Source organism: Lycorma delicatula, chromosome 12 (assembly GCF_047948215.1).
Source record: "Lycorma delicatula isolate Av1 chromosome 12, ASM4794821v1, whole genome shotgun sequence".
NCBI classification, from domain to species: domain Eukaryota; kingdom Metazoa; phylum Arthropoda; class Insecta; order Hemiptera; family Fulgoridae; genus Lycorma; species Lycorma delicatula.
The window spans coordinates 68,423,268-68,443,508 of NC_134466.1; positions in this window are offsets into that span (position 1 = coordinate 68,423,268).

Sequence of the window (20,241 nt, forward strand, 5' to 3'; positions counted from 1 at the left end):
AGAATTACTTAGATAAAAAATTTTTTTATTAATGATAGAAGTACAATAAATTATTTTTTCAAAGTTGGCAATAAAATAACAACAGCTGATCAACAATGCGCAATTTAACATGTGTCAATCATAAAAAAATAGGGTTTTTTACTTCAATTTATTGATTTTCACCCCAGAATTATCAAAACCTAGTACTGCATATACTGTTCTGGGATCTATTTTATTAGATTTTCAGATTAAAAACCATAACAAATTACTAAGAATATCAGAACGTCCTCATTTCACCAGAGTAGTGAAATCCGAATGAAACGTTTCAATAGACGTAACTCGCAAACAAAACACTTTAGGAAATACGTTTACGTGAACGTATTATAGTAGAGATATTCCTTTGCTGGTAAAGTTTTGAGTTTTTTCTTAAGTGAAGTATTTCCAAGTGAAATGTCTTATATTATTAAATTTAATGTAAAATATAAATATTTACCGTATTCCTAATAGTTTCAGGTCACGCTCGATACCGATCTTATTTTGTTGTTTCCGTCCATCCATTTTTTTTTATTTTATCAAGACCACGGTGTCTAACCGTTTACGGATTTTTACGAACGATTTATTTATTCGTGCGGCCATTGTTAATATTTTTTAGAACCATTCATATTTTAAATTTAAATAAAATATGGTATAACTTAAAAAGATTAATTAAATACAACTGACTTGAAAATTAACTTTAAATTAAAAATTAGGGACTATTTTTAAGTATATACTAACTTTCTAAAGTTGAGATTCAATGTACTTTTTTATATTTACTTTATTTATTTTTTAATTTTTGAATGTAATTTCGGCTGATTTATTTTGATATTTTGATATTATGAATCATCCTTAATCCGGAAAACAATAAAAAATAAAATGATTAACTTACAGCATTTTCAAGATTTTTATCTTTTCTACATTTTTTTCATTTTTGTTCGCTAGAGTGGAAACTTAAGTTACAAAGTTTTTTTGTTCACGGCTAGAATTTTATCTATATAAGTATGTAGTTTTTATTTATTTTTTCTGTAAATTATTTTTTTAAATCTCATTAATTTTATGTTTTATTTTTTGTTTTCTGTTCCAATACTATTCTAAAGAGATACTTAAAGAGTGAAAGTAATATAATACAGAGTAATTTAATTTGATTTAATCGAAGGAATTTGCAAAATTTATTATTATTATTATTTCTTTAAATAATCATTTTAAGTATCAAGAACTACATTTTCTCGACTAATTTGATTTATAAAGAAAGAAATATACAAAAAACGATCTTTCTACCTACCCGTTTCCGCCAATTACAGATATAATTAATTAAAAAGTCAAGAAGAGAAATAGAATCGATGAAAGGCAGTGCGAGGGAAAGAAATACATAACGAAGTTGCAATTGACAATGTGACCTTGAGATCTGTTGCTAAATAAATTATACATTTGTTTAATTATATCCTACTACCTAAGCTGTAATAATTCAATACAAATGGGGGGAAAAAAAGTCTTTACTATAATACTTGACACAGCAAACTGATGAATAAGCTGTTTGATGATCTGAACTTTTTATATGAATCTGACGTCATTGATACATATTACAAATAGATTAACAGTTTTTTTTTGTTTGTTTGTTACTTGACATTTTATTCTATTTATTACGCAATATTTATCGTTATTTTCTGAAATATCACCTATCTTTTAATGCATTTTATAATATTTTATTAATTTTATTTTTGAATATAGAAATTTTATTACGTACTTTTTAGAAACGTTCTCTGTTACGTATAATATGAAAAATAACTAAAACCGACTTCAAAAACATACTAAAAAGTAATATAAAAGACCGCTTTTATTTTTAAACTTTTAAAAGTTCGTGCCAAATTACGGTAATACAAAATTGTTTTCAAAAATTTAATCAAAGATAGCCAAAGCCTTTATTTTTAAAACAGGAAGTGATAAATTAATTTTTCGCTTTAAACCAGTTATTTCAGTATTTTTTATTGCTTTAACATTTATAAAGCACCTGCGGTAGAAGAGCCATCGACCAAGAATTATTTTCTTTGCGAGTAATGATCTTCACTATGCAGTCGGTATCCGCTACGATGAATAATATGAAGATATCACTTATAGAGTTGAATATCACCTGCATTCCGAACGGTTTGGTGTAGTGATGTGCAATATGTAAGGCAATATAAAGAAGGTAAAGAGAGAACACTTCACTCCTCGCTTTCCTTAGTATTCCAAATGTGGGGTATAACAATATCCCACACCTGAGAACGACAATATCATTTTTACGACCGGTTTATGACTCATGCGTCAGATCACCTACAACCAATACGGTTGTGGGAGTTTATATTATTTTTAAAAAAGAGAAATTAAAAAAATTATTTTTGTAAGTTCATTTTTTGAAGTCGGTTTGTTTTTTAACTGTTAGAAAATACTTACATATTCCTATTTGAAATATGGATAGATCTAAAAAAAATTTATCTTTTATACGAAAAAATTAATTTGCAAGAAACGCAAAAGGCAAGATGTGTTTTTGTAAAACAAAAGTAAAATGTCTTAAACATGAAAAAATACTTTTTTGAATTCTGGAATATATATATATGTGTGTGTGTGTGTACAGAGTGTTTTTAAATTGTGGGCTGGCTATAGTTTTTCGGATTTTAATTATAAAACTAAACAGAAATATCCTTTGGAAAAATTACAATTTCTCCTTCGTTCTCCCGCTGTCCGCCATTTTGTTATTTTTATATAAAAATTTATATCTCAAGTTCAGATAAACGAATCACATTAATATTTGGCAAGCGTCTTGGTAATAAAGTTGTAAAATTAACAAAAAATCAGGAATTAAATACCTTCGCAAATTACAAAATGGCGGCCATGTTTATTTTTCAATCCGTTATATCTCCATAAATATTAGTTTTATCAAAATTTATGTTATTTGCTAAAATATTACGCTTTTTATTTTGAACAAAATGACAATTTATTTTTTAAAATTGGTTTACAAATAGTCAAGTTATGAGAGAAAATTGATGTTGTAATTTTGCGTCATAATTATTAGTTCTATTATTGTGAGAAAATTATTACTTAATTTGATAGTAATTTACAATACTAGAATTAACAATAATTAAAAACAATTAATATTTTATCTAATTGAATGTAAAATGGAGGACATGAAGACAGACACATAATTACAACATCAATTTTGTACCATAACTCGACTATTTGTAAACCGATTTTCAAAAATAAAATGTCGTTTTGTTCAAAATAAAAGGCTTAATAATTTAGTAAATAATATAAATTTTGATAAAACTAATATTTATGAAGATATATCAGATTGAAAAATAAACATGGCCGCCATTTTGTAATTTGCGAAGGTATTTAATTTCTGATTTTTTAATGATTTTAAAACTTTATTACCAAGACGCTTACAAAATATTAATGTGATTCGTCTATCCGAACTTGAGATATAAATTATTATATAAAAATAACAAATTGGCGGACACGGGGAGAACGAAACCTACCGGGTTGGTCTGGTGGTGAACACGTCTTTCCAAATCAGCTGATTTGGAAGTCGAGAGTTCCAGCGTTCAAGTCTTAGTAAAGTCAGTTATTTTTACCCGGATTTGAATACTAGATCGTGGATACCGTTGTTCTTTGGTAGTTGGGTTTCAATTAACCACACATTTCAGGAATGGTCGAACTGAGACTGTACAAGACTACACTTCCTTTAAACTCACACAATTCTCTGAAGTATTATCTGAACGGTAATTACCGGAGGCTAAACAGGAAAAAGAAAGTAATGCGGGGAAGAAGGAAGGAGAAATTGCCATTTTTCCTAAGGATATTTTTTGTTTAGTTTTACAAGTAGAATCCGAAAAAGTATAACCAACCCACCATTTTAGAATCACTCTGTATATAAATAATATATTTCACCTGAAAATGCTTTTAATATCAGGATGATATCAGACAATACTATATAATTAATTTTTAACGATGAAATACTAATCGATAATAACGAAAAATAATTTTAAAATATTTTCGAATTGTTATAATTATTGTATAACTTTTATAATAAAAAAAAAAAATGTAACCTAAGTTATATGATTGAAGTTTAATGCATCGAAAAAAGGACCTAATATAGAAAAAAAAAATAAATCGATGAAAGGATTCTCTTGACACACTCCTCTTTGAACATTGATAAAAGTTTATTCCCTTTCAAAATAAAATGATGTTTCACTATAAAATAAGAAAAAAATTATTGTTTTTAAAAATAAAGTATTTCATTATTCAGATAATTTTTTCTCATTGGAAAATTAGGATTATATTAATTACAATAATTTGATGTCCTTTGTGTTGTATATTAAAAATCAAGAATTATTGGGTTAATACTTAGTATTCAGTAAAAAAAAATTAACACGTTTTATCGGTTATGTAACTTGTACCATTTACACTTACCCAAGAGTGTACTACTTAAACGATAAATACAACTATCTTGTGTGGATAAACTGTTAGCTTTGCCAAGTAATACATCTGTAATCTGATATATCAACTTGTTTCTTTATAAGTATATCATACAAAGATATTCACCCGCACACACACGCGCGCGCGCGTATTCTTGTTTGATATGCCGTTTGAAGCTTAGTATTTTTAATTTAACAATTATAAAATATTAGAACGTTACTCAATTTTTTCTAATTTAACCGTCTACAAATGTTTTTTTTTTAATATTTTTTTCAAAAGGAATATATATATCGCGATTTATAAAGTTATATTAGGGTACATTTTCTCAAAATATCGATCGCATTCCACAAATGTAAAAGAAAAAATTGTTACGTAAAATGTTTATTTAATATATTTATTAAATATCTAATTTTTAATTTTTTTTTTTATTACTCTATTAAACTTTTAGAATAATTAAAGATCGAATGTAAAAATTTAGAAAAAGCTTTTTACCAGTTGATGAGTCAAATATATGCATATATGGAGCGATTCAAAAAGACTTTATAGATTTAAAAGCATATAAAAATTTATTTAGATAACTTACAGATTCAGTAGTGGTCTCATTTCATAGAAAAACACATCAAATTTATTACCCAACATTTACTTTGGTTCGATATGGCTTCCGTTTTTTATAACGATATACATCCCACCTAAAGTCGATTTCATTCCAGACTGTAGCCGGCAAGTCGGCGTTACCTCTGCAGCTGCTGCGTTAATCCGAAGTCTTAGCTCAATCAACAGTTAAAGACGGTACATAAACCCGATCTTTAATGAAACCGCATTAAAAAAAATCTACCGGGGTCAAATCTGGGGAGCGAGGTGATCATTCGAGTGGATCTTCATGACCTATTCCCGACCTGGGAATCGAGTATCAGGAAAATTTCTAGGCGGTAGTGAGGTGATGTCCTTACTTGTTGATAGTCGTGGCGTTCATCTTCGTCTAACTGAGGAATTAGAAAATTTTAAAGCACGTCCAGATGAACGATACCATTTACGGTTGCATCCTGTAAGAAGAACGGGCCGTACAATATTTGTTTGCTAAAAAAATTGACTTTATACCTACCACGAATGTGCTGCAAATTTTCATGAGGATTTTTGTTATTTCATATTCAGCAGTTAAGAAATTCACCTTGTCATTGATGTGAAACGTTGACTCATCATTAAAAATTACATCGTCTAAAAATGTATCGGACTAAACAATGTCGGCCTTCTAGGCGGTAAAGAGGTGGTACTCCGTCTTGCTGATAGAAATAGCGTTCATCTTGGTCATTATCGTCTAACTAAGAAATTAGAACATTTTAAAGCATATCCAGATAAACGATACCAGTCGCCTCCTATAAGAAGAACAGGCCGTACAGTATTTGTTTGCTTAGGGCATAAAAATCTGTCTCGACGAAGGTTTGACATCAAGAGCAAATTGTACGCCTACTAGGAGGCATACAATTTACTTATTGTACTCTGTACGAAAAATAGTTGTCCTGCAGTTGATGACTGCAAATCGTGAAACAAAACCACCCAACGAGCACGTTCCACACCAGTAAATGTATTCATTATTAACAACATTGGCGATATCGCTGGTGGCCAAATTCGGTATTGAACTACGCGAGTCAAAATATGATGTGTTTGTGTATTAAATGGGACCTCAACCGAATCTGTAGGATATCAAAATAATTTTTTATTTTTTTTTTTTTTTGTCTACAGTCATTTGACTGGTTTGATGCAGCTCTCCAAGATTCCCTATCTAGTGCTAGTCGTTTCATTTCAGTATACCCTCTACATCCTACATCCCTAACAATTTGTTTTACATATTCCAAACGTGGCCTGCCTACACAATTTTTCCCTTCTACCTGTCCTTCCAAAATTAAAGCGACTATTCCAGGATGCCTTAGTATGTGGCCTATAAGTCTGTCTCTTCTTTTAACTATATTTTTCCAAATGCTTCTTTCTTCATCTATTTGCCGCAATACCTCCTCATTTGTCACTTTATCCACCCATCTGATTTTTAACATTCTCCTATAGCACCACATTTCAAAAGCTTCTAACCTTTTCTTCTCAGATACTCCGATTGTCCAAGTTTCACTTCCATATAAAGCGACACTCCAAACATACACTTTCAAAAATCTTTTCCTGACATTTAAATTAATTTTTGATGTAAACAACTTATATTTCTTACTGAAGGCTCGTTTAGCTTGTGCTATTCGGCATTTTATATCGCTCCTGCTTCGTCCATCTTTAGTAATTCTACTTCCCAAATAACAAAATTCTTCTACCTCCATAATCTTTTCTCCTCCTATTTTCACATTCAGTGGTCCATCTTTGATATTTCTACTACATTTCATTACTTTTGTTTTGTTCTTGTTTATTTTCACGCGATAGTTCTTGCGTAGGACTTCATCTATGCCGTTCATTGTTTCTTCTAAATCCTTTTTATTCTCGGCTAGAATTACTATATCATCAGCAAATCGTAGCATCTTTATCTTTTCACCTTGTACTGTTACTCTGAATCTAAATTGTTCTTTAACATCATTAACTGCTAGTTCCATGTAAAGATTAAAAAGTAACGGAGATAGAGAACATCCTTGTCGGACTCCCTTTCTTATTATGGCTTCTTTCTTATGTTCTTCAATTGCTACTGTTGCTGTTTGGTTCCTGTACATGTTAGCAATTGTTCTTCTATCTCTGTATTTGAACCCTAATTTTTTTAAAATGCTGAACATTTTATTCCAGTCTACGTTATCGAATGCCTTTTCTAGGTCTATAAACGCCAAGTATGTCGGTTTGTTTTTCTTTAATCTTCCTTCTACTATTAATCTGAGGCCTAAAATTGCTTCCCTTGTCCCTATACTTTTCCTGAAACCAAATTGGTCTTCTCCTAACACTTCCTCCACTCTCCTCTCAATTCTTCTGTATAGAATTCTAGTTAAGATTTTTGATGCATGACTAGTTAAACTAATTGTTCTGTATTCTTCACATTTATCTGCCCCTGCTTTCTTTGGTATCATTACTATAACACTTTTTTTGAAGTCTAACGGAAATTCCCCTTAAATATATATATATATATTTAATATTTGGGCATTTGAAATTTTTCGATATTATTTCCGGTTTTATTTTTTTTTAAATTTTAAGTGGTGTTTAAATGATTTTATATTAAGGGGTTAAATCTGGATTTCGTATATTTAGTTTGTTCTATCTATTTGAGTTTTATTATTATAAGAAGGGTCATCAATATTTATTGAATCACAGTTTTGGATGATATAATTCATCGATACTTTTATCGATCTCTACGTTCTTTATCGTCTGAAATGGAACATCTTAGTTACTCCTAATTCTACGAAATAAGTGTTCATTTATCAGTATTGCTTGATTTTCAAGTATATTTCTCAAAGTGTGTAATTTTCTTTCGAAAAATACCAAAGGTGTTTTTATGATCAGGTGTTGAGTTTCCAAGTGTCTAATTTTGACGGCTTCGTGCTTTCATCGGAGAGGACTTGAAACCAAACAACGCACTGTGGCTTTCCGTCTGGTAAGAAAAACCATAATTTAAATAACTGCGATTGTACGATCTTGTCTTTTTACTAATCGACTCGCTGGAAGTAGTTAGCTCACTTCATTTTTTCCACAAATCTATCCACGTTGCATAAGAATCTAATTGAATCACCGTTTGACCGCACACTAAAAAACGGAAACCTCAATTAATATTATTTTCAATGAAACTACGCTTTTAAACAATTAAATAAAGAAACTAGACACACACCCTTTGCATTCGAAACTAAACTGACGTTCTGCAAACCATTACGCCTCTTTTATACTGCTGTGAGCTCGGCAGTTCAAACGTATCATATACATATTCAAATATGACGCTCTCAAGGGAATATTATTCAAGAAGACCAATTATAAAAAATAGGTACACATCAAATTAGAACCTGTAAATCGCTAATGTTTGTGCACTTCACACATTTATGTTCAAACCCGTCGCTTCAACGTAGCTAAACAATTAAAATTAGGTTTCATCGAGTTGAGGTTGGAAGACTGCGAAATATTCATTATATATTTTTTCTAATTGTTGGGTGTCGTGGAGCTAAAAATGTTGAGAATCAGTGTTCTAAAACATATTTCTGAACCAATATTTCTTTAAAAAACACACAGAAATTGCTGAATATAACCCACCGGGTTGGTCTAGTGGTTAACGCGTCTTCCCAAATCAGCTGATTTGGAAGTCGAGAGTTACAGCGTTCAAGTCCTAGTACAGCCAGATATTTTTACATGGATTTGAATACTAGATCGTGGATACCGGTGTTCTTTGGTGGTTAGGTTTCAATTAACCACACATCTCAGGTACGGTCGAACTGAGAATGTACAAGACTACACTTCATTTACACTCATACATATCATCCTCATTCATCCTCTGAAGAATTATCTAAACGGTAGTTACCGCAGGCTAAACAGGAAAAAGAAAGAAAGAAATTGCTGAATATGGGAGGGGATCGATCTACTAATTTTTATAATATTCTTTGATATAAAATTTTACAATTATACTTTTTATAATGAAAGATGTATTTTGATTTATATATTTAGTTGGATTAACATGTTTAGTTTTATTAGACTTGGAATCGGCATTTCTTTCCTTTTTTTACTTATTTCTAATTGAAAATGAGATTAAATTACTTTATTTTAAAAAGAAAGACTTTTAAGAAATTTCTATTTTACTTATATTATTCATTTATATACGATAAGATGAAGTACTGAAGATAAAATTTGCGAAAATGTAAAACTTTATATTCTATGTAAATTTTTCAGAAAATTTAACACTATGGTTTTATGATTTTTTTTTTCGACCAGTATTATCGAGGTAAATCATTTTGATTTCAAACTCTCAAACCGGTTGAATAATAAATTAATTCTTATTACTTTTAGAATTAACACTTTATATTACCTAATTTTTTACCTATGTACATTTACGGGACATATATATTTAGAATTAAATGTTATATAATCCATTTTTATTGATTCTAAATAAATTTTTTGAATAAAGAAAAAAACAAAATTGAATATTTACAAATAGGTAAAATTAATTTAATCAGTTACTAAACTTTTGACTTTTAGATTTCAGGCGTAAAATCAATTTTAAAAAAATACGGTGACTAAAGTTTTCTTCATTTTTTTGTTTTTTACTAAATAGATAGTAATATATTGTAGTATTGTTTTTTAATTGTATCCTTTTCTTGTCATCATTTTATATATATATATATATATATATATATAAGGTTAAGTTACCAAGGAAGGTGTCATTGTCAATTAGATGTAGACGTAAAACATGTTAAGGGTACGACTCACATATTCAGGTAGATAGAAAGACTTTGTCGGCGTTGATCTCATAATATATATATATATATATATATATATATAAATGAGTCACGTGTATTCAGTTCTCAGACTGCTGCGTTGCTTCTGCCCGTCCTTTCAGTTGACGCCTGACGCCACTACAATTCTCTTGTTATTTGAGTGGGTTTCTCTGTTAGGGCATATTTATGTTGTTTTTTTTCAGAACGTATATACATATATACCTGTACTATTATACCTAGCATTCGTGAGAAGAAGGTCGGTCTGGAAAGTAAATGAATTAGTTTTTTTTTTTTGTATCATGGCACGCGACAAAAGATAAAGTTTTATATTCCTAGGTTAGTTAAGGTTTCATTTACCCGATTGAGCTGTCTTTTTCATTTTTTTTTTTTTTTTGAAAGGAGGTAGTCGTAATAATTTTATTTTTTAATTAGTTTATCGTCTGTTTTTATATATAACTCTTAAATCCTATTTTAATTTTAATTTTTATTATTAATATTACGATTTATTAATACATAAATTCCTGTTTTATAGCAATAGCCTATCTTTTTATATCTGAAACATTAAATCTAACGTAATTTTATTTCGATACGCTTTATCCGTTCATTTTAATCGTAGAAATCTTATGAACATGCGATTAAATACACAAAAAATATTTTTAATTAAAACCGGCACTTTACTTTTCTTGTAAAGAAATAAACTTGATTTTTTAAAATTCTTTATTTAATATTTTTGCACGTAAAACTTTTTTTAAAATGCCTCTGTGTGTGCTTCTCCATTGTCACAGTTTTTATCAGTCATCGAGTCTGTTTAGATATTCTCTTCCACTATGAAGAATCGAAATCGGTAAAACAATCTTTTATTGCAGTTTTTGCTCATCGACCTTTTCTTATCCACAAATGGGAAATTTTTTATTTGGTTATACCTTAACTCTGGATTTCTAAGCGGCTACTAAATTTCGGAGCCCATAATTTCCACCATTTCATCATCCTTCATCTCCCGAATGAATGAGCATAACGTGTCGAAGCTTCATTTTGATGTAAAATAGCAGGTAATGCTTTACCATTCAATCGAAGAAGAGGAATAAAATAGTTTTCGAGTACGTTAAAATGTTAAGTGCTGTAAAACACTTCCTTTAAAAAAGTGTAATTCTATCAAACGTTTATTTTTTTTCCCCTGGGCCGGACATCCAATTAAGTATACTCGGCCCAGGGACGTGTCCTTCCGACTCTAAGGAGGTCTCCCCATCCACCGGCTTAACAACATCCGGCACGACAGGCCCCCCGGTTCTGGATCTTTTGTGCCTGCCTCTAATCCCCGGCGGGGGAAACAGGGCCCGGCTATGCCGTTCCCCGCCCACCCACCAGGAACCGGGTCTCGGTCATTATGCCTTGCCTCAAACCAAAGGTGCCAGCACCGAGGGCGCAAGCACCCCCAGAAAACCAACACCCTCGGCCGGGTCTCGGTCTTAACTTAACCTCTCGCGAAGGCTTTCCCATGAAGTCCCCGTCCTCTCACAGGAACCCGTACACCTAAGCATACGGGTCCTCCGAGACGGGGCTGTCCATCCTTCCCTACACTTAGCGCTCTAGTAACCCCGGCGTCGATATTCCTCCACCTTCGTACGGAGAACTGTTCTCGCGAAGTTTGCGAACCGTTTCCGGTTATTTTCAGAGGCCAAAATCCACTCCACAAGATTTCCCGTCACAATGCGTTCATCTACTAATCGTTGGCGGTGTTGCGCCCATCTATGGCACTCGAACAGCGTATGTTCGGCCTCATCTACGCCCTGACAATATTCACAAACAGGCGACTCCTTCTTACCAATTCTATTCAGGTAGGTGCTGAAACAGCTATGGCCAGATATTACTCGGGTAATGTGGTAATCCATATCACCGTGACGCCGGTCCAGCCAGTTATCTAATTCACGTATTAGTCGCCTGGTCCACTCTGCTACTGATGACTCGGTCCAGACCGTCAAACGTATATTACTCACATCAAAATACACTTACTTACTGTTCTGTTACTTATGTAAATAGCACACTGTTCGGAAAAAATAATCTCTAGTTTCCGTGATTGGACATCAAAAAAACTTCTTAGCAGAGCTTTACAACAAGTCGTCCTTAAAGCAATGTTCCGATCAGAAATCTCATTAACACGTGTAGGCTTAAAGGGGTCAAACCCAAGATTATTTTCTGAAGCGTGGCACTCTGAAAACCTTTTCTGGATCGATTTAAGAGGAGACTGTAAGCAGGATTTTTCAAATATATTAAAATTATTCCATCTACTGGAAGAACGTCCAGATCATCTCAAATCGAGAACATACCCGATGGAAAAGTCTTTTTTTCCACTTTCCAAGTATTATTTCTGATAGAAATTAGTTACTAAAACGTCGAACATATCTGTCTGTTATGTTTTCGTAATATTCATTTGCGTTTGTATGCTCATTATGCAACCAAACACTAGGAACTTGTTTATCTTCTTTTTAATACTCGCTTTTGTCTGAATTTTTAACCTAACTTTGCTAAAATCTCACTGTACGTTATAACAAAAACCAATTTCTAACAAAACTGGAGCTTTATTGTCTAAATGAAAGAAAGGTGTACCGGCGTTTTGACGAGGGCAGTTTCGAGCACACGAAACCGCCGGCGGGATGGCGACTGCACGTTGCGGCATCTCGACGATGGTCGAAATTAAGTAAATGTCACGCGGGACTCTGCGATGGACTTGAGTGGGAGTAGGAGGTTTATCCGTTTCTCCCTGGTATACCAGACCGGAGTCCATAATGAAACAAATTCAGAAATATGAACTGAAGTTGAGTTCACTAAGGTAACTAGGACTAAATTTCGTTGTTGCGAACATTTCTGGAGATATTTTTTTGATAAATTGCCTCGTATTTCGTGGCATTTACTAGAAATTGACTCAAATTAAAAATAAAATTAGGCGCGGGGTTCGTGCTTCCACGAATTCGGTTAGCTAGTTCGGAGAAAAACGATGTAGGACATTCAAGATGTCCGGACGAGGCCTACAGCGAAGGTAAAATCTGAGTTTGAAAATCACCGATGTAAATGTCTACCAGGGAATTTACCTCAGTGGCATCCCAATGATGCCTCGCTTATTATAATGAGATGTAAAAAGTTACAGGGCGAAGACGACTTCCGTCAAAGCTCTTCAGGATTAGGAACGGGACGGGTGTGGTGACCGGAAGCGTTACAAGGCTGGTATCTTCCCCTACGGGATTGGGATGAGTAAATGAAAACGATAAAATCATGAAATATGTTATAAACAATATATTATTGTATCACGGAATGGAACTTTGTGGAAATTTTTTAGTTGCATCGCTAAAAATGAAAAGATACCAAAGTTGCAAATTCCCATTATATAAACGAGTGTTATGTTCGTGCACGAGTTTTTTTCCGTAAAGGTTTTTTACCAGTATCACATATCGTAATTCTTTTCTCATATATCTCTATAATATTCATTGTTGTTTTTAATATGCTATATTTCCAAAAATCATATAAAAATTAACCTTATTACCTCACATCAATAACATTAGCTTGCCTTTACCTGCTGATGGTTTAGTTCTGATCAACGATCAATTAATTGATCTGATTTTTGTTCCAAGAATAAAATGAAATCGTACTGTAATTCTTGGAACTTAAATCTGAGAGTAAATTTGATTTGAAAAATTGAATAAAAACAGTATCTCTGATAATTTTGAAAAAAGTTATTGTAAAGCACAAAATATGGTTTCAAAAAACGCGATTTGTTAGGTTTGACGTAAACTAACTTTGATTTATTGTATATAAAATTTTTAGATAATTTAATTCTGAGAAAATCTACGTAAGTAAAGTCGACTAAACATGTTTAAGATTTCTGACTTCAATTAAAAACAAAAAATCTGATATAGACCGCACATGAGTTCCTTATACGCCTATTAAATTACATTACACATTTTTATAAAATGAAAAGTACATATAATTTTGTTTCACTAAAAACGTCTGATATTTTTTCATATTTTTTGTTATTATTGAATTATAATTAATCATAATTTCTTTTTACAAAGAGAGGTTAATAATTATTAATACATCAATATATTTAAATTAAAACAAAAAAAAAATTAAAAAAAAAAGGAGATGAAATCTGATTCGAACATCCGATGTGCCTTCCTTTAAATATTTCATTAAATATTAATGAAATATTTTATTAATTAAAAGTTTATTTGGCTATAACTCTGGAACCAATAAAAAAAATTACCACTAATGATATATCGTTGAAAAGCTCTCAATCAGAGCTTATTAATTCTGTTAAGAAAAAGTCCAAAATCCAAATTTTCTGAGTTTGATCTTTTGTGGAAACTTTTGGTTCAGTCGATTGCAATTAAATGAAGAGGTACACAAGTAGATGTTACAACAGTCCTAATATATATGTACGAACATATAGACGTCACTCCAAAACTAGTCAAAATGGATTCAGGGATGGACAAAATGTATATTTCCGTTGAAATCTGGAAACCGAAATTTTTCGCGATCACAATATTTCCTTTACTTCGTACAAATAAGTAAAAAAGCTGACAACTGTGGGTCGTTTCTGATGCACGGCTTCCACATACAACTTAATTAAAAATATTTATCATTTTATTTAAATATAATATTTTTTCGTTTATTTAATTCAATGATTCTAACTAAATCGCTTGCGTATACCGTATTTGATACACTGCTGTTATGGTATTAGCGGGAAGGTCGACACTCACTAAACTAATGTAATTTCACAGCTTACATAGAACAAATTTCGCTTTGTACCGGTAAACTGGTGTAGTCGCGAGGCTTAACGCATCAGGTACTTAGTCGACCGGGCGATCGAGTTCGAGACCCGGCCGGATCGAGTTACTTTTTAACACTTGAAATATTATTCATTTCTACCGCTGTGACGAAGGAATTACTTTAATTAGGCGAAATCTCGAGATACTGAGGATGACCTTGCTTACAGCCTCACCTGCTTGACTTTTTAAATTGAAAATTTAACGGTATCAATGCCCCATATTTAGAAGTAATCTTGGTGGAAATCGGTCCATTAGTTCTCGAGATATAAGGTGATTTAGAGGCTGACACATGAACATCCGGAAAATTTTTCATCCGGTTTTTTGGTTCCTTAGGTATACCAAAACGTCAAGATCCGGAAAAAACTGTACGCCCAAATTGAACCGATTACAAAATTTTCCCTTCTATAGATATAGAGCTACAAAGACGGGAAAGTAAAATATAGAAACGTGACAGAAAAATATTTTATTATTTAATTCGAAACAAGTATCATTTCAGTATTGGGAAATCCAATATTGTGAGATTGGCCAAGATCCGTTTACCCCGTGGAGAGAAGTGATAGTGTCTCGTTCTTTCATCCGGAGGTCCCGGTATTCAACCCCTCGGTTAGGTATGAAATTTTTCATACGCTACAAAATTGCATTTTCATATTCCCATGCTCAAGCTTCAAGATTTGTAAGGAAATCATCAAGAAAAATAAAATAAATAATTTTTATGGAATTATTTAAACTTCAATCGGTTATATCAAAAGTATCCAGAAACGAAGTTTAAGTTAATTTATTACTTTTCAGAAAATAAATTAAAGGTTTTTTTTTTAAATCGGTATAATTGAAATTCGTGTATTTCATCTTTTAATCGTTCAAATATTGCATTTGAATATTCAAATTAAAAAAAAAAATCTTTAAAAAATTTCTTCAGTACACTTTCTAAAAATCTCTTTTACAAAATAGACGGAATACCTGTAGAATTACTGCGCAGTGCAGGTGAGGAAGCGATTGATAGATTATACAAACCGGTGGGTAATATTTATGAAAAAGGGGAATTTCCGTCAGACAGTAATGATACCAAAGAAAGCAGGGGCAGATAAATGTGAAGAATACAGAACAATTAGTTTAACAAATCACGCATCAAAAATCTTAACTAGAATTCTACACAAAGAATTGAGAGGAGAGTGGAAGAAGTGTTAGGAGAAGACAAATTTGGTTTCAGGAAAAGTATAGGGACAAGGGAAGCAATTTTAGGCCTCAGATTAATAGTAGAAGGAAGATTAAAGAAAAACAAACCGACATACTTGGCGTTTATAGACCTAGAAAAGGCATTCGATAACGTAAACCGGAATGAAATGTTCAGCATTTAAAAAAAATTAGGGTTCAAATACAGAGATAGAAGAACATAAGAAAGAAGCCGTAATAAGAAAGGAAATGATTCTCCCATGACAAGGATGTTCCCTATCTCCGTTACTTTTTAATCTTTACGTGGAACTAGCAGTTAATGATGTTAAAGAACAATTTAGATTCGGAGTAACAGTACAAGGTGAAAAGATAAAGATGCTACGATTTGTTGATGATATAATAATTCTAGCCGAGAGTAAAAAGGATTTAGAAGAAACAATGAACGGCATAGATGAAGTCCTACGCAAGAACTATCGCGTGAAAATAAACAAGAACAAAACAAAAGTAATGAAATGTAGTAGAAATAACAAAGATGGACCGCTGAATGTGAAAATGGGAGGAGAAAAGATTACGGAGGTAGAAGAATTTTGTTATTTGGTAAGTAGAATTACTAAAGTTGGACGAAGCAGGAGCGATATAAAATGCCGAATAGCACAAGCTAAACGAGCCTTCAGTAAGAAATATAATTTGTTTACATCAAAAATTAATTTAAATGTCAGGAAAAGATTTTTGAAAGTGTATGTTTGGAGTGTCGCTTTATATGGATGTGAAACTTGGACGATCGGAGTATCTGAGAAGAAAAGATTAGAAGCTTTTGAAATGCGGTGCTATAGGAGAATGTTAAAAATCAGATGAGTGGATAAAATGACAAATGAAGAGGTATTGCGGCAAATAGATGAAGAAAGAAGCATTTGGAAAAATATAGTTAAAAGAAGAGACAGACTTATAGGCCACATACTAAGGCATCCTGGAATAGTCGCTTTGATATTGGAAGGACAGGTAGAAGGAAAAAATTGTGTAGACAGGCCACGTTTGGAATATGTAAAACAAATTGTTAGTGATGTAGGATGTAGAGGGTATACTGAAATGAAACGACTAGCACTAGATAGGGAATAGATCACTAGATCTAGGGGGTGTAGCACTAGATAGGGGAATAGCACTAGATAGGGAGCTGCATGAAACCATTCAAATGATTGAAGACAAAACAAAAAAAAATTTTTATAAAATTTTAAGAAATAAAAAATTTCTTGAGTACACTTTCTAAAAATCACTTTTACAAAATAAAAAAGGAAAATATGAGATTCTTTCCCTTTCTACGTAAGTAATTTTTTTATTTCTGTTTGAAAATCAGTTTTTGGGCAGAATTATTTTAAGAATAGTAAACAATTTTTTTTCTAACTTTTATTTAGAAAAAAAAATTACAATAGAAATATTTTTTGTAACTTTTTTTTTAAAGTCGCTTTCTCCAGTTGAAACCATAAGTAAATCATAATAGAAATACGAGTATAAAAATAAATATTCTATAATTTTTTTGAGGGTATTATTTTAATTCAAAACAAGTTTGTTTAATTATATATTGTAGAATAAATTTTAAGTTTAATAGATATTTGCACGCGCACACACACACACACATATCCGAGAGAGAGTGTGACAGACAATAATTATCCGCGGTGTCAAATACAAAAAATATGTTTTTTGATAATTATAAAAATATAAAATATCATTTACACAAGTACTGACACTTTTATCATTCATAGTTGGCATAAAACGCTTTTTTTTTCTGTTTATTTATTCAATATGGAAATTTGTTCTACGTAAAACATATCATTTTTACCGGAAAATTATAATATTTCAATTGCAAAATATATATAAAGATAAAATTAATCATTTTTAACTAACATCGTAGTTTTAAAAAAAATACATCTGTTTAATTATTATATCGTTTACATAATTAAATAATTAGCATAATAATTAATACCTATTTTTTTATTTTTAATTAGTAAAGTTAAAGTTTTTTTGTCCTTCCCGATTATGATTATTACGGTGTTCAAGTTAATTACTAAATTATGTGCAAATTACGCATTGTTTTTTAATAAAAAAATAAACCAAACAAAAAACACTAAAAGTTAAAGATAGTTCCTTGTAATGTACGAGTACTCATTTAATGAAAAAATTGGAAATAACTTAATATTCTTTATTTTAACTTGTCATTTCTCCCCTCCCACAATTAGGTTGATTTCATAAGAAATCTACCTATAATAATGGGTACCATCATTCGACTTCCGGAAACTTTCGACATATCTTCACGCAGATATGTATCTAAATATCTGCCCTAAATTCTGAGAATTTAATTATAATTAGTTTTTTTTTACTTCCTTGTATAAAGTAAAGGAACTACTGTGATCGCTAAATATTTCGGTTTCCAGATTTCAACGGAAATATCCGTTTGACCATTCCTGAATCTATTTTGAATTTTGAACTGTTGTTGAACTTTTTATTTTGAATTTAGAACTGTTGTAACATCTAATTGTTCACCTCCCCTTTTAATAGCAATCGACTGGGTCAAAAATGTCCAAAATAAGCCCAAAATAAAAAAAATTGGATTTTGGACTTTTTCTTAACAACAGTGATAATGTGTCATTGAGAGCTTTTCAACGATATATCATAAGTGGTACTTATTTTTATCGGTTCCAGATTTATAGCCAAATAAAATTTTAATTAATGTAATATTTGGGTCTTACAAGGAGAAGGAATATCGGCGAGAATCCGACTTCATTTCCTTTTTTTTTTAATTTAAATGTATTGATTTATTAATAATTATTAACCTGTAATTGTAAAAATGTTTTTACAATAAATAATAATTCAATAACAACAAAAAAAAGTTAAAAAAGTAATATAAAAATATAAATACATAAAAAATATATATATAATTTGAAAGGCGTACAAGAAACTCATATGGCGTCCACATCAGTTTTTTTTAATATTTCTTGGGTTTATTATCATTATTATGTTTTTATTTTATTTATACTTGCCTTATTTCTTTAACGACTTATTTACGAAAATTATTATTAATATGTAGCAGTAATCGCAATATTATTATTAATATCATATTCTGATGAGATAGATTACTAGAACACAATTATCTTAATTGGAAGAAAAAAAATAATTTTTTTTCACAATATATTTTATATTTCCAGTAGGAGTATCATAATTCATTTGAATGTTATTTTCAGTCCTTTCTAGCATTGTCATTCGTAACATTCAAAGTTTACAAGTGTATGTTTACTAACAACGAATGTTGGAATGACATTGTTAGGAAGGGCTGAAAATAACACTCAAATCAAAAAAAATAAAAAAAATAAATAAATAAATATAAGAGTAAGGAAATAAAATATTATGCAATTTCATTTTTTCTTCATCACGCACGCATTTCAAGTAAACTTTATATATACTCATGTATCCCGCGCACCATTTTGTCCGATTACAAAATTAGCCTGCGTGACGAACATAGATTTTAAGTTTTATAATGATAACGATGTAATCATTAAACTTATATATATGTAGAGAGAGAGAGAGAGAGAGAGAGAGAGAGAGAGAGAGAGAGATTAATCGACCTATACAGAATTGTAATACAAAGTGCTTTAATCTGACTACGACTCTACATCCAGTAACCTGAAATGATTTAGATAAAAAGAAATACTTTGATATGAATAATTTCCAGTATTAGAAAATTAAACTCTTAATCTGCTACCAGATTTATCCGAAGCTGTCCTTGGCATTTTTTCACACATAGACTATACTTATTTCATTTTTATCGATAATTTATAATCATTTTACGAAATTAATTTTTATTGTGACTACATCCATTCGGTATATAAAGGTTTCGTGAACACTAGAACTAAGAACGAGTAAAAAAAAAAAGAGATTACGTACATTCACCGTTGGAAAAAAGTAACGAGTTATTGATTGCTTATAGAATGGAGCATGGAAAACATGCTACAAGCAGAAAATTTTATATAGTTGAGTCCTACATTCGTGAATAGAGAAAGAAAGAAAACGAATTTCTCTCATCCGATAAAAAGAAGAGAGAATTTCCACGGAAAAACGCGAAATATCCGAAAATAGATGAAAAACTCGCAGAAGATATGTACGTCTGTTTGGATACGCGATTTCTATAGAAATGTGTCGGATGAAATCTATAGAAATTGCCGATGAATTAAATATCGGTAATGAATTTAAAGCTAGTATTAACCGGGTCACGCCGATTTCTTTGCCGGAATAGTTTATCTATTCGAAGAACAACTATAGAACAGCGGTTGACGATCAGAATCATATGAAGATAAAGTGACAAAATTTCAAAGGTATCATAAATTCATGAAAAAGGAACAATTATTGTGTGAACC